At 33.5% G+C, this 15,701-nt stretch overlaps 1 pseudogene; it reads left to right on the plus strand.

Moving 5' to 3' along the window:
* The first annotated feature begins 11,311 nt into the window (after positions 1 to 11,311).
* The window catches only part of LOC132278169 (protein STRICTOSIDINE SYNTHASE-LIKE 4-like), a 35,772-nt pseudogene continuing 31,382 nt past the window's right edge, over positions 11,312 to 15,701 (plus strand).

Raw genomic sequence — 15,701 nt, forward strand, 5'->3', positions numbered from 1 at the left:
AATGAAAGCAATACAACCATGAGAACATACACTCTAAGAGAAGATAATATATTCAACATGATCATTTATAAGAGTTTATGTTCATTACATCAAATACAAGCTCTAGACCATGAAAGTGCCATATATATACATATTTCCCAAGATTAAACCAAAACTAAGACATACTTACAAAGTAGGGCTTCATCACCTCCCTAGATAGGGAGTTAGTTACCCATTGCCAAGCTAGAAAAAGGAAGAAGCTCTATCTTCATGGCCATTTTCGTGCAACCTCCTTGGAGCTTGAAGAACCCCTTCTTTTCTTGCTCTCTTCTCTCTCCTCTATCTTGCAAAATGTAGCTTAATGATATGTGTGGCCTTCCTTGCCTTATCTCCTTCAACAAAGCTCTCTCCTTCCTCCAAAAACATCCCCAACCACCTCATAAAGAAGTAAGTAGAAAATGAGGAAACCAATGCACAAGTGGCTGCCAAAATGAGAATTCCCAAAGGCAATTCTGTCCCAAATTCGAGCACTCTAAGCAAGGCCTCAAGCACTCGAAAATGGAGCAGATTGCTCCATGCTTGCTTTGATTCGCCCAGACCTACTTTGGTAAAATAGCCATAACTTTGTGTTCTGAACTCCGAATGATGAACTGTTTGAAGATTTGGAAAGCTAATTCAGAGATCTAAAAACTTTATGTTTTGGTGGAGATCCAATTCTCAATTTTGGTTGGTCGAAATTGAAGAGCAAGGCAGAAATTCATTGTTGCCAGGCAGTTCTGAGTACCTATGATAAGAAGATCATAACTCTCTGCTCAAAACTCCGAATGAAGAACCACTTGAAGATTTAGAAAGCTGATTCAAAGTTCTAAATATGTCATGTTATGATGGAAGTCCAGTTCTCAATTTTTCAAGGTCAAAATGGCGAGCAAAGTTCAGGATCCACTGCTGCCAGAAATTCAGCCTTGTGCCTTTTGATGGCCAAAACTCCACAAAGCCTTGATTTTGCTCCTTTTTTGGCAAATGGACCTGAAAATATATACATACACACAAATGAAGATAATCTACTTAAATAATCAAACGATGGACTTAATTAATGCAATTTAGGGCGCTTGAATATACAATATTCGGCGCTTATCACTTCTCAAGGTTTACAATGACCTTTTTATGATACAGTCGGATAATGCCCTCACTTGGGCACTCTCTTTTCTGTACTTGGTCACCAAGCTCCTCAAGATTAAGAAGTTCAAGGCCCCCTAACGAGAAGAGAAGGACACTGAGGTATTCCTTTTTGACATTGGTGCATGGAAGTCGAGCACTGTCCAGCTTAAGACTTCCCGTCAAGCATGCAATGGTGGTGTGTTTGATTAGGGAGGTCCCGTTGTCTTTGTTGCTCCTGCGCCGGTTACTTCCGCACCTATTGCGCCACCACCACCTACTATGTCCCGTGTCGATTACGACTCTTTCAGCACCCATCTTGATACCATTTAGTTGCGAGTTGATACCATGGAGGGCACCCTTACGAACTTCCGTAAGGAGACTCATGAGGGAAAGAAGGTGTTGCAAGCCATGTTGCAGTCTTGATTGACTGCCCGTCAGGCGGTGCCGGTGGCTCATCCTCCACTTCGATGATGGATTGATTTTATGCTTTTAGTATCTATTTTGTTTTTTAATCGTACTACTTGGATTTATTTTGGGCTGCCGCGTTTGGCATTTACTTTTAGCTCTTATTTTGAACTTCTAACTGCAACTTTTTTTACTATTTTGCATAACTACTCGATTTTTAGTTAAATAAAATTGCAGTTGTTTATTTTTATCTTTGTCTGGATTTATATGATGCTTGTTGTGCATAGATGTGTTTTGACAGGTTTTTAGAATCAAGATTGGGGGCGTTACTTTTGGAATTCACATGGTGGTCTGTTTATATCGCCACTGATTTTTTCCTCCACTTGGTATTATTGCTCTTTGTACCCTCCTTTTTCAATTTCATTTCCATTCTTTGTCTTCTCACATTGAGGACAATGTGACATTCAAGTTTGGGGTTACATTATTGCATTTTTGGTATTACATTTTTGATTGCATGCGCTAAATTGTTCATGTAAATTAATAAAATCATGTTTTTTGGAAAACGATGATCTTGTAACCTTGGAACTTGTTGGAGATTGAAGCAAATGTTTAATACTTTGTGTATAAAGGCAAATGATAGTTTTGAAAATAAAGAAAAATCTAAAATGATTATGTTGATTCAAACTGGTTTGTATAAATGCTTCAATTAGATTTTCATTGGATTTCATACTCTTTTATGCTTCACACTTCACAGATGCACACCGGAAACTTAATTGTGAGGCATGTAACCTAATTTACCTTGACTATGACTCAATTAATTTAAATTGATGACCCTAATGAATGGATATCTTTGGCATTGATTTAAAAATAAATAAATAAAAAATATATGAATAAGGATAATGACTAGTTTAAGTTCGTAGCCTTACTAACTCGAGTTACTAAGCCCTTGGAGTGTCCTTACACTTAGCACCCTAAAGCCATCCAGTTTAGGAGTTACTGGCCTAACATTTGCTACATGGGTTAGTTAGAAAGCTTAAAGGACTTAGGTATTACACGGTCATTCATGAAACAAAAATAAATAAATATGGTTCGTTGGAGTTCGTAGCCTTGCCAACTCGAGTTATTAAGCCCTTGGAGTGTCTTTACACTTAGCACCCTAAAGCCATCCGGTTTGGGAGTTACTGGCCTAACACTTGCTACATGGGTAAGTTAGAAAGCTTAAGGGACTTCGGTATTGCACGACCATAATATGTATCATAAATAAAAATAAAATAAAATAAAAAGCAACAAAAGTTGTATTTTAAATAAATTCATACCTTAGGGACCTCATTTAAAAGGGAAATTCAATGATTTGAAGACTTGTATTTTGAAATTAGAAAAAGAAGGTAAAAGTCATATATTGGGAATCCGGTTCACTTTCATTGAAGTTAGAGTTGATTTCTATTAAAGAGATGACAATTGAAGTATTTATATAGACTATGATGTTGATGCATGAGAATTGAAATATGTTTAGCCATTTTGTTATGTCAAGGCTTCATATACACAAGGTAGTCTACAAAATAATCTCGTCTCCAATATTCTGTATGTTTTAAGTTGCAAATGAGCTATGTGTGTCTTTTCTTGCACCATAGTTCTTGTATGTTGATAGCATTTCAATTGTTGTCATTTTGTTAAGATCTTCATTTTTGGTTTTGCTATGTGACTAGCAAAATATAAGTTTAGGGGTGTGATAAGCGCCGAATATTGCATATTCAAGTGCCCTTATTTGCATTAGTTAAGTCCGTTAGTTGATCATATTGTATATATTAGCTTCATTTGTGTGTTTTTGTTTACTTTCAGGTTGGTTCCCCAAAGATAGTTAAAAGTGAGGTTTTGTTGAGTTCGTAAAGAATCAAAGCATGCCGTTACCGTGGACCTTCATTTTGACAAAGCCAGTGATCTATTGAACTCATGAGTTTCACTGCATCGTGCTAAGAAGGAAGCTCGCGTCATCGGGCCGAGTCAAGTTCAATTCAAGAAGTAAACCTGTTGTTCAAGAGCATTGCGGGCGCTCGCCAAACAAGGTAGAAAAATCGCAAAGATGCGGGCGCCCGTTGTGTGCCATGCCCTAGCCCTGTTGACACCACGCGGGCACCCGCCCTGCGCTGTGGGCACCCGCCATACTGTAGACAAGAGAGCATGACCCTCTTTTATTTCACCTAATGATATCCCCTTAATTGGGGGGATTGCTTTGTACTTGTCTAGGAGTTTTGGACCACGAAAATGGAGTGGTTGGAAGGCTTTGGTTGATTATTAGAGGCTTGATACAATGTATTAGAGATATCTCACATGGTAAGACATTTTCTAAAGAGAGAAATATTATTCTTGAGAGTTTTGGGTTAGAGCTTGCTCTAGGTGCGAAAATGGAGGGTAAGATCACTTCAACCTCCTCCTTCCTTACTTCTATGGGTAACTAACTCCCTTTCTAGGGAGGTGATAAAGCCTTTCCTTGTAAGCATGTCTTAGTTTTGGGTTTAATTTGGGGAAAGATGTATATATGTGGTAGTTTTACAATCTAGAGCACTCATCTTGATGTAATGAAGCTTAATCTCTATAAATGATTATGTTGAAGCTATTGTCTTATCTTAGACTATAATTTCTCATGATTGTATGGCTTGCATTTTTATAGTGACAATGAAAATGAGATTGTGAAATGGTTTTAATGGCATATTGATTAAGAGGTTTGATAGTTCATAGCTTAGGGCCTTCCTTTGATGGATTATTCTTGGTTTTTAACTTCATGTGTTTTTATCATTTGATTAAGGGTTTGATAATCTCGAGCTTAGTGAGCATGTCTAAGGCTACACCCTAGTTTAGGTAGTTCAAGCATGTAAAACTTTGATAGGTTATTCTTGCCTCTTGATTTCATGAATTTCTTGAAGATAATGTAGCAACCATGTGTTGCTACATATCTTGGCCACTTATATATGTTATTTTCCCAAGTTAATCACAAATTAGCATGTTAATAGGGTAGGTAGTGGATTCACTTCCCTAGTCCTCTCTACATATTTTTCCTTTCCTCTTAATTTCTTTCAATTTAGTATTTTATGCAATCTTTAATTTCAAGTACCAAGTGACAAACCAAATAAAAACTCTACACCTCCTTCATCAAACTAAGTGATTTTAAAGACCTTGGTTGCCATAAACTAGCAATCTTTGTGGTTCGACTTACCCCTACGATAGTCCTATTTTACAATGATTTATGCTATTGCAAAGGGTTGATTATAATTGTAATCGGATCAACCGACCAGGATTTGAAGGAGAATTGGACTTTCTAGCATGAAACCTTAAGTAAGTTTTTATTCGAAAGCAATGGCTTGGTTTAATCGATTGGGAAAGTTACCTAAAGAGTTTAAATATTCTAATGGCATGTCTTTTGGTATGGTGATGCTATAGAACATTTCCTAATTCTAATAGTTTGCTTAGGTAACAGGTGGTAGTTCTTGTAGAGAAACAGGTTTTTCTGGTTATTTCAAAAGGATAGAAGAAAACAATGTCTACTTCTAACAAGATAATGCCCATAGGTATGAGGTTGTCTGTTTGTATAAATCTTAAGAAAAAATAATGATATCGGGTTCCTTTAGGTGGACTGTTGTTTCTAAGGTAGTTTTGGATATCAACCCATTCTTTGAAACCATCAGACTTTGCCTCTTCAAGGATAAGTTCTTTGATGTCTTCAGGGAAGAGCTCAACTTATTGTCTTAGGATTTCTCTGTATGTTGGAGAGAAAATGGGTAATAACTTGGCATACTTGGTTTATACATGCAGAAATTGAACTTTCTGAAGACTTTCATCTTCATTAGTCCTTTACTCAGAAATGGTTACTTCTGTGGGATTTGCTGTAGAGTATGATATGCTTTGTTAGATGCTACAAAATATTCACTTAAAGTATTTAGATTTGTGACGAGGGTTCTATCGGGATTATTTCTTGATAACCAAATATTATCTAAAATAAGTTTTTGGTTAGGAAAAAGATTATGTCTAGCGCATAACATCAAAAGAGGATTAGAGGTGCCTGGTATAAGGCTATAGCTATTGTTGCTCTTCGATTCTATCCCTGCAAAGTTTCAACTATGTTATCACAATCTGTTCTTATAAGAAATTTTTTATCAAGGAATATCTGAAATTTTTCAATAGAGTTAGTTACTCCTAGAATTTCTAGATTTGTTAAAGGTAAAGTAGATTGTGCATTATTAAAAGTTCCACTAGCATGGCGACAAATTTTTTCTTCGTCTCGAGAAGATTCTTTTGTAGGTCTTTGAAGAAGTAAACATGCCTATCCTTGTGCTGATGCATCTATTTGAATTATTTTATAACTATTTTCAAGTGGAAGTTGTAATGGTTCTAACTGAGTGACTAAAGATTTAATTTTCTGAACTAATTCTATTTCTTGGGTATTGAAATACTTTTGACCATTTTCCCCTAATTTAGAATATAATGGTCTTACTAATTGCCCTAATTTTGGAATAAAATTTCGACTGTAATTTAATAATCCTAAGAAAGCTTATAATAACTTGGTTTCTTCTAATTTATCAAGAAAGTCTAAAATCTTTTGTACAATATGTGATTGTAATTCTACTTTTCCGTCTTTAATATATAAGCCTAGAAATTCGATATCTTGTTTTTCTAAAATCATCTTTTTACTGCTTATAATGAGTCCTTGAGTTATGACTTCATTTAATATAATCTCAAGATGTTTTCTATGCTTCTCCTTAGTTTGACTGAAGACTAAAATATCATCTATATAAACACAACAGAATTTTGAATATTTATTGAATATGGTATCCATTTTTCGTTGAAACTCCAGTGGTGCATTTTTTAATCCAAAAGGCATAACAAATCATTTATAATGTCCTTCAGGACATGTGAACGCAGTCCATTCGATGGATTCTTCAGCCATACGGATGTGCCAAAATCCTAATTTGTAATCAAATTTAGAAAACCATTTTCTATCTTGTATTCGATTTATTAATACATCTTTATTAGGAATTTTATAGCTGCCATCATAAGTATTATTATTTAATCGTTTATAATTGATAACCATACGAGCTTTTCCTCTTTTTATTTCAGCATGGTTTCTAACCATAAAAGCTGGACTCCTATGTCTACTATTGCTTTTTCTTATTACTTTTAGTAATAAAAGTTCTTTGATTTGTTTTTGAAATTCCTCTTGATCATCAAGGGTATGAGGATTATCTTGAGTTTTTATAGTTTTGAATGGGTTTATTATATTCAATTTTGTTTCAATTTTATTTTTATACCAGTATTTCTGGGGATCTTCTCCTAGAATCTCAGTAGTTTCAGCTAATCGTAAAAGATTATCTATATTTAATTTAGGATTTTTTAATATAGCTTTATTATTAAGAAAAATCTTTGGTTCATCTATATGACTAAGAAACATTAAGGCGTCAGAAATATCTTATAAAAATTCAGTTACATCAAATAAATTTTCTTCTGTAGCTTCTTCGGTCATATGTAAAGTATTGACATAAGTAATAGCTCCTTTTTCTTTTTGAGGAATATAAGGATCTCTAGATGGAATAAAGGTTCCTTTCTTAAAAAACTATAAACCCGTAGAGGTATACATGAATCCTCTGGTGAGTGAGTTTATAAAATTTAATTCTAAAATAAAATCATAAGTACTAGGAATATTATTAACTACGTAGGTTTGAGGTAAAATAAACTTTTCGTTATTAATCAGTATAAGAATGTTTTGAACACAATGACTTATTGGAAGTTTCTCATTATTATACTGACTTATATTAGCATTATAGTTTAACTTTACTAAAACTTCTTCTGACATTAAATGTTTTTGAATTATACTTTTGGATGCTCCAGTATCTAACATAGTTGAGGTTTGAACTATTTTTTCTTTAAATTCTAAAGTTACAGGGAATTGGATTAGACAAGAGGGTTTATATATTGAATTTATGGATTCAACTAAAGTATTTTTTATATTACATTCATATTTAGAATAGCAGTTATTACATAATAGAGTTTTACAATGGTCTCTACAGTAATGAGCTTCTTCAATAGAGAAGTTACATTGTTTACAGTTGTAAGAGGAGAAATGAAACTTAACTGAATCATAATGACATGATGTATTGCTTATAGTGTAAACGAAATCTTCCATAGAATGAAGTCCTTGTTCAAAATCTTTATTAAGATCGAATTCGTTATCTATACTTTCGATACTATATATGCTTTCATTATCATCATTAGAATCATAAATACTTTCTAATTTATATAATTCTTCTATCTGGTCTTTAATATCTTCGAGAATATTGATTTTCTCTTGAATTCTTTTAATAGAGTTTTGTTTATAACTATAGGGGCAATTTGGTCTTATATGACCTGGATCTCCATAAATAAAACATTTACAATTTCTTTCTCTTATGGGTAGAGTGTTAATTTTTCCATCTTTCGTATCTTTATCTTTATTATCTTTCTTATCTTTATTTATTTTTTGTTTTTTATACCATGGACGTTTCTTAAAAGGTCTAGGGTTATTTTTAATATAAGGTTTTTTATTACGATAGTTTTTATATGTTTTACTTTTTTGCAAGTTATATTTCCTAGGTTTGTTTTGTTTATAGGTTTTCTGGGGCATGCAACCGTATTGTGGTGGAAAGTCAAATTGTCTACATGTAAAATAGAATTGTTTCTTGATTTGTTTAGACTCTTTGCGTAGTTTAGATTCAGCTTTTAACATGCTATAAACATGATTTACTCTATCTCCTATAGTTAACCTTTCTCGTCTAGGATTTTCTAACAATTTTTCCCATATTTTGGTTCCTATACTTCCTAGTAATTTCTGAAGACATCTATCTAGTAAAGTTCTGTCTCCGGTTTTTCCTGTAGCTGTGAAATACTCAAAAAACTTATTTATATAATCTTTAATATATCTAAAATCACAAATCTGTAGTAATTTTAAATTACGTAAAACTTCATTTTGCTTTATTTGAGTTTCTTCCAATAGTCTATCTTCTCCTAATAAAACTCTTTTTATTAAACCAGTAAACATCTGAATTGTAAAAGTATCCTTCAGGATGGCATAATCATTAGCATAACTAATTTTGTAAGATTGCCACCAGTAATAGATTGTTCCTCTAAGTAAGGTTTCACAATAAGTTAAGGCTTGGGATTTGTTATCAAATTTGGTTAGAATATATGTTCTAATACAGGCTTGTTCCCAATTTTCAATTACTCTTACCCAATCTTATGGATCGTGTCTAGATATATCTAAAAAAGTTTCTGCGTCATGTGCTGGAATATTATCATACCTCCTACGATTTGGTATCCAGGTAGACATATCTAGTATATTTCTATTTTCTACATAAGTTTCTTATGTAGGTTGTAATCTTTGTCCAGTACTATAGTCGTCATTAGTTCTATTCGAACTACTAGTTGCATTATGCATTTCTCGATCTACTGATCTTGTAGGTTAAGAGGTAGATCTTTCTGGTTCTTTTCCTTCTCTATGCTCTACTTGTTCCACGACATTTAATTCTTCCTTTAGAGCGTTCAATTCGTGCTTTGTGTAAAAAGATTTAAACCCTACCTTTAATATGTTTCTGTTAATATCATTATTATTTCCTTCACCTAGATAAATACTTTCTATAAGTTGGTAACTTGGCTCAGGATATTTTTTTTTCAGATCTTCTATTTCAAGATTGTCAAAATCATGCATTATTTTATCTAGAATTTTATCTTTTAATCTGTCATAAAGAACATTTATTTCTTCAGGAGATTCTGTTTCTACTAGTGTAGTTAAAAAGTTTTCTTGGGTATCATCAACTAAATTATCCTGACTTTTATAATTACTAAATCTTATAGTAGCTACTCCACTATTTTTCACATATATCATATTACTTTCTGGGAGTCTTTTAGTGGCAGTAGTAAGATTAGGTAATTGCCATTCTGTTCCCTCATGGGTAACTATGCTTACTTTTCTAGCTTCTATCATCTTGACGTATTTACTACTAAAAGGTTTAACTATGTCACTGAATTGAGCTTTAAATTTTAGGTATATTGATTAACCGCTTTTCCCATAAATAAAGTATTAACTAATAGGTTTTCAAATTGTCCTGTCATATTGTATCCCTTTGTGGATATAGCTATCTTAATATGTTTACTGAATTCTTTAGTTGTCATCGTGTAATTGGGGATACATCCTATGATTGATGCGTTTGTTGCTAAATCTATTTCAGCGCTAGCTATTTGTGCTTGTTGATGGTTATTCCATCGATCATCATAAATATAAGCAAGTGCTCTAGTTCATACTTCTGCTTTGTTTAATCCTACTAACCCAATCATTATTACGCCTAAATGCATAAGTTCTAAATTATTTTTATTCAACTTTTGACAAGCCTCTGGTGTTGTAAGGTTTAAAATAACTTGATTATTAACTGAACTTATTCTTCTCTGGCTAAGGAGATTATATATCTTGCTCTGGAAATCTAGTAAATTATTGGAATAAAGATTGGCTTTATTTGGTACCTTCTTCATTTCTTGTTCCATATAGTTTTTAGCATCGTGTTCATTATCATATAGAACTTCTACCCTCATTATTTCTTTGGCTTTTCTAAGGATAATGGCCATTCTCCATGTGGTTGTAAAAGATTTATACGCTTAGTGATTGGGCCGAGAAAGGATTAGTTGTTAACTTTATATCCTTTATTTTATCTGATAGTTCAGATAATTTGCTAGATGATTATCTGGGAATACTTTATTGTATTATTTCTAATTTTTCATCAAGTTTATTAACTTTTTCAGATAATTGGAGTAATAACTGTATTAAAAACTTATTTTATCTAATATTTATATTAGTTGATTGCACATCCGTCTTAAAACTTATAAATCCTACGGGGTCTTTATCAATTTTATAAAGTTCTGCTAAAGCTACTAGATAGTCAGGATTATTAGTGCTCATAAAACTATTGTAATAACCTTTGAATATCAGTTTTAAGTGATTTTAATTAGTCTATAATTATTTTTGATTTTTTGCAATATTTTTAATATCATTATTTATATCCTTAATAGTGACTAATATTATTTTATTATCTAAATTATTCGGACTAGAATTCTGTGCTACTTGTTCTTTAATATAATCAAGATTTTCTCCTAATCGTCTTATAGAGTTATCTAAATTATTAAATTATATTCTACTCATACACTTGGCTAAAATCTTTGGTGTCTAGCTTCTAAAATATTTTGTATTTGAATAATTCTAGATCTAAGTTCATCTATTCTACATTGTAGGCTACGTGTTGTGTCTCCTAATTCTTGTGCGATGTAGTAGTTCCTAAGTGCTGTTTGACAAAATTCTAAGACTTGCACAAGTTGTTCTTTGGGTAAGTTATGCATAAAATAAACTTTAGGGGTGAAAATATAAATTCAGTTTATAAAAGGAGTTCAACTAAAAATTGATTCATATATTTGTAAATATGCAAACTACGTTCATGGATTGGTAATATACTTTTGTTACTACCACTTTTCTATAAAATTCCTTTGCATTTATTACCTAGGCTATTTTTGACCAATAATCATTAAATACGGGAGATAGTGACTCACTGTTGGACAGGGGCGCTCCATATTCAGTGTGGGGGTGGACCTTATCTCCATCCTCTGGAGCCTTCTCTGTTGAATGCCAAACCTTCACAAACACACACATTGACACACACACACACAGAGCTATGAAGGAAAGAAACAGAACTTGTTTGGGTAGCCAATGGAATGTGTAGAGTATTATTTGATAGCTTTTTTAAGCTTTGTATTAGCTTGTTTACTTGCAATAACTCTTCAAGTCTTCTTCTTCTCAACCATATCTCCTGACCCACTCTAATTGCCTCCTGCACTTATGTAATGACCCGATCATTTCCTTCCTTTCCTTTTTCCTTAGAATTTTACGGATGAATTTTTTTTCGTTGAAATTTCTTTTCTGAGTTTAGTTTCTCATCGCTTAGTGTCATCTCGAGTGCCCGGAAATCTTTTCCGAGACTCGTTCTATTGGATTGACAACTTTCTTTGAGGACCGAGTCATTTTCACATTTTTCATCTTTCGACACCATTCACTTTTCGTCCTTTTCCTTGTTTTGTCCTTTTTCCCTATTTTGTCTTTTCCTCGTTTGTCACTTGGTTGGCATAACCTCACTCTTTGTGTTAGGAGTTGGTTTTTGACTTCGCATATCTTCATTCTAAGTGGTTTTCACGAAATACGTATCTTTACTTTTGCAGAAAAGTACTTTGGTTGCTCCCGGTGTCCATAGGGGCATGGATGCATAGTTCTTTAGAAATATTCTTATTTCTTGGGGTGTTTTTCATAATTATCTTTTGAAGATATTTATTTCAGGGGTTTTTAAGAAAATATCTTTTGGAAGATATTTTCTTTCAGGGGCAATTTTGCAGTTAACCCTTTTTGTAGGGGCCATTGTGCAATTACGAAAGTTATTGTAAAATACCTTGTTTTGAGCCTGGATCCTCATACGGGATTCATTTTCACATTTCGTTGAGTCATGTAGTCATAGAATTTTCTTCTGGTCATTTTCCTCCAGTTTCAGGGTTTTTGGACCCGGTTGCCGCCGAACTTGTTTGGAGCATATCTCTCTGCTCAAGACTCAGTTTTTAACACCGTTTCTTCTGTTATTCATATTTTATCATTTTGAATCTTTTTTGTTCACAGAGTTTAGTCATTTGAGCGCGTTTGCTCAAAATCCACTTTTTCGGACCTAGCGGGACCCTTTCAGGGCACTTTTTGAGATTTTTTATAAAGAGGGAGTCTTAAGTCAAAAAGTCAGATTTCCATCATCTTCTTCACCCTCTTGGCTGGCAGCCATGGGAGCCTAAGGGGCTGCCTTCATTCTTTCTTCTCCTCCACTTGATTTCCTTAGTGAAAACTCTTCGGCCTTAACGTTTATCGTTCCCCTTGACGTGCTCTACCTTTCCCCCTTATTAGAATTCATTTCTGACCATTTCTTGAGTTCAAGTTTGAAGTCAAGTTGTGATTTTGATAGGGCTTCTTGGGGATTCATGTAGATCGTGTTGTCCCTGACAAAACCTAAGAGTATCGTCAGATTCGGAGCAGTTTCAATTCAGTGGGGATTTGAGATTTCATCTCAAAATGAGGTGGGGGATGTCTTAGGTTTATATTAATGTTGTATTGATTGTTATATAAGCATACACAACTTGTAAGCATGCCTTTGTTCAAATTTTAGAATTTAATTTAATTATTTTCTAAGATTAAGATTTAATTCACATGGATGTATGTTGTTTAGAATTAAATTATGGCATGCTAGTAATTTAGGCCTTGGTATACTTGTTGACATATATTAAATTGGGAGAATTTGAATAAGAATTGCAAATTTTATTTAATATTTATCTTTTGTGAAAGATTAATTTACATAGTTGTATCAAGTTTGAAATCAACTTGTAATGTGATATTAAAGTAGGCCTTGATGAGTTCTTTAACATATATTAAATTGAGGACATTTGGATATGTTTGAAAATCTAGACGAAAATTAATTAACTTAGCTTAATTAATTTTATTTTGAGTGTTGTAGTCGTTTAAATTGATTTTGGGTATAATGTATATGAAGACCATGTTATGACCTTTAAAATATATTAATTTGAGCCTAATTGGAATTGACTTGAAATCTAGAGACTTTTCGTGATTAGGTTGATAATCTCTTGAAATGGAATATGTATAATTACCTTGTGAGCATACTACTAACTTGTTGTAGAATTAGTAATTGTAATCTCTAACGATGGTGATTTGACTTAGCATGATAGTTGATATCATTGTCGTAAATAGCTTGTTTAAATATATCTTGTGTAGGTATATGCCTTGTTGGAATATTACAATTGTTTACCTTGAAAGCTTGATACTAAATTGTAGCCTATTTAGTACTTGTGGCTTAGGATGGTAATGTGGCTCAATTGTTGTAAAATATTCTTACTTTGTATATAAATTACATATTGAGGACATGACATGTCATATGTTATTTAGACTTGAATTCTAGGACATGGTTTGTGTGGATTCAACCTTACTTATGCATGAAATGTGATAACTTGCATTTAATTTTGTATAAGTTTTGAAATTATTGATTTTGGAAAGCTTGTGGACATAATTTATGTGATGGATAGGGTTTGGCTCTAGTATGTGGACAAGTGTCCTCTAATTCATAAGTGCGCACTAGGTGGTACCTTGTGGGTCGTAATTATCTGAAAATATCTGCTTGATCTAGCGACCACATGTCCTAGTTTTTCCACTATTTGATTTCGCATTTAATTTCAAGTTGTTAATCATGGATTACTTGTAACTTGAGAATTAATGCTTGGCTTGGATATTTGATTCCTATTTAGTATACTTGAACTTGTATACTTGCTCCGTGAGTTTAAATTTCATTTAATATGCTTATGCCGTGTATACTTGTTTTAGGCGTATCTCTTTTAACTTAGTATACTTGTGTTCGTACGCTTGATTTACGAGATTTCCATATAAAATGCATACTTGTGTAAATATGCTTAGACATTGCATGACTTGTCTTAATATGGTTTAGTATACTTAGAAATGTATGCTTGTATGTTGTAGAACATATTTTAACATTACTTAGTGTACTTGAGCATGTATACTTGTATGCCGTTGTTCACTTTAAATTGCATGAGTAGCTTAGGATGATCCCTGAGTCTCACTTTGACATAGACGTTAGGTGGTATGAGCCCCTTTGACATGTTTCACCTTAAGGTGATAATATTGTAAAATGTTAGGTCGATGCATGCTCATCTCCTACGAGTAGCTTTATGTTACTCACCCACATAGTGGGGACATTTTTCAGGTACAGGATTCAAGACTTAAAGACTTCATTTGCCTTGGTTGATTTGTGGCCTCTTATGACAAAACTTGTATTTTTGTTCCAAATATGTAATGTGTACATAAGTACACGTTTTGTAGCGTATTTGACATGTATGACATGAAGCCAAGGGCCAAGCATGTTTATAATTGCACTTGTATTCAATTGGTGCCATATTTTGCTTGAAAAATGTATTTTTATCAACTTTGGAGGTTTGGCATGTCAAATTTTGTAAATGAGATGTAATGAGGCCATAGGCCATTGGAACATGTTTAAAATGTTATATTACACTTGCGTGTATGTTCACACCATCACACATTAGCATATAATGAAAATTGAACATGCCATGGGGGATTCAAATGAAGCTTAGGGATTTCTCTTCATTTCTAGTGCATAACAGGAAATTTTGCACTTTCTTGAGTCATTTCGGCCGATCGAAATGCTATTTTGGTCGACCAAAACCTTTTGGACTTCATTTGTACAGTAAAACATGCATTCTAGTAGCCAAAATCAAGTTTCAGGTCCATTTCGGTCGACCTAAGTGATTTTTCTTCACTTTCAAGAGTTTTGGAGTTTTTTTGGCCATTTCGGTTGACCGAAATGGCTATTTCGGTCAACCTAATTAGCTTGCATTCAGCTGCCTTCTAGATTTGTATCAACACTATTGTTCCAACTTCAAACGGCCATATTTCCTTCATTTCTAACCCAAATAGGGTGATTCTTGAGCCTAAATTCATGGATTTTGAGTCAGATTTCCAATGATACCAATGTCATTCTCAAATTCCAAACACAATGAAAGTTATTTATGTTTTAGTGAGGTAGTGTCAGTTTTTGCCTAAACCGAGAAAGGGCGTTTTGTGGGATTCTTGTCCAAAGTTCTTAGAACCTCTTGGAATGTTGTGAAATGATTAGTATAGGTTGTGTGGACCTCATTTGACTTACTTGGAGTCAAATTTCTCTTCTTGATCATGAATTGACTATTTTGTCCTTCATTAGCGAATTTTGTCCGTTTTGACTCTCATGTGTTCCCTCATTTTTCCTTGAGTTTCGTGACTTCATGGAAGGTCACATTGGTGTTCTAGGGATAATTTATATCTTTAGAGGCCTTGGTTTACCTTTTGCTTCTGCATTTCGTATCCATTACCGGGTTAACTTTCGGGTCTTCACTGACGTACCAGGGTTGAAAAACTCGGGTCATTACAACTCACTTCCTTTCTTCCCACTAACTCCCATTTACAGGCAATCAGTCATCAAGAGCTATCTAAATTTTAT

The sequence above is a fragment of the Cornus florida genome, unplaced genomic scaffold (assembly GCF_030987335.1).
Source record: "Cornus florida cultivar Cherokee Brave unplaced genomic scaffold, ASM3098733v1 CherokeeBrave_3.0.0_Hap2_Chr10, whole genome shotgun sequence".
Classification (NCBI taxonomy): Eukaryota; Viridiplantae; Streptophyta; class Magnoliopsida; order Cornales; family Cornaceae; genus Cornus; species Cornus florida.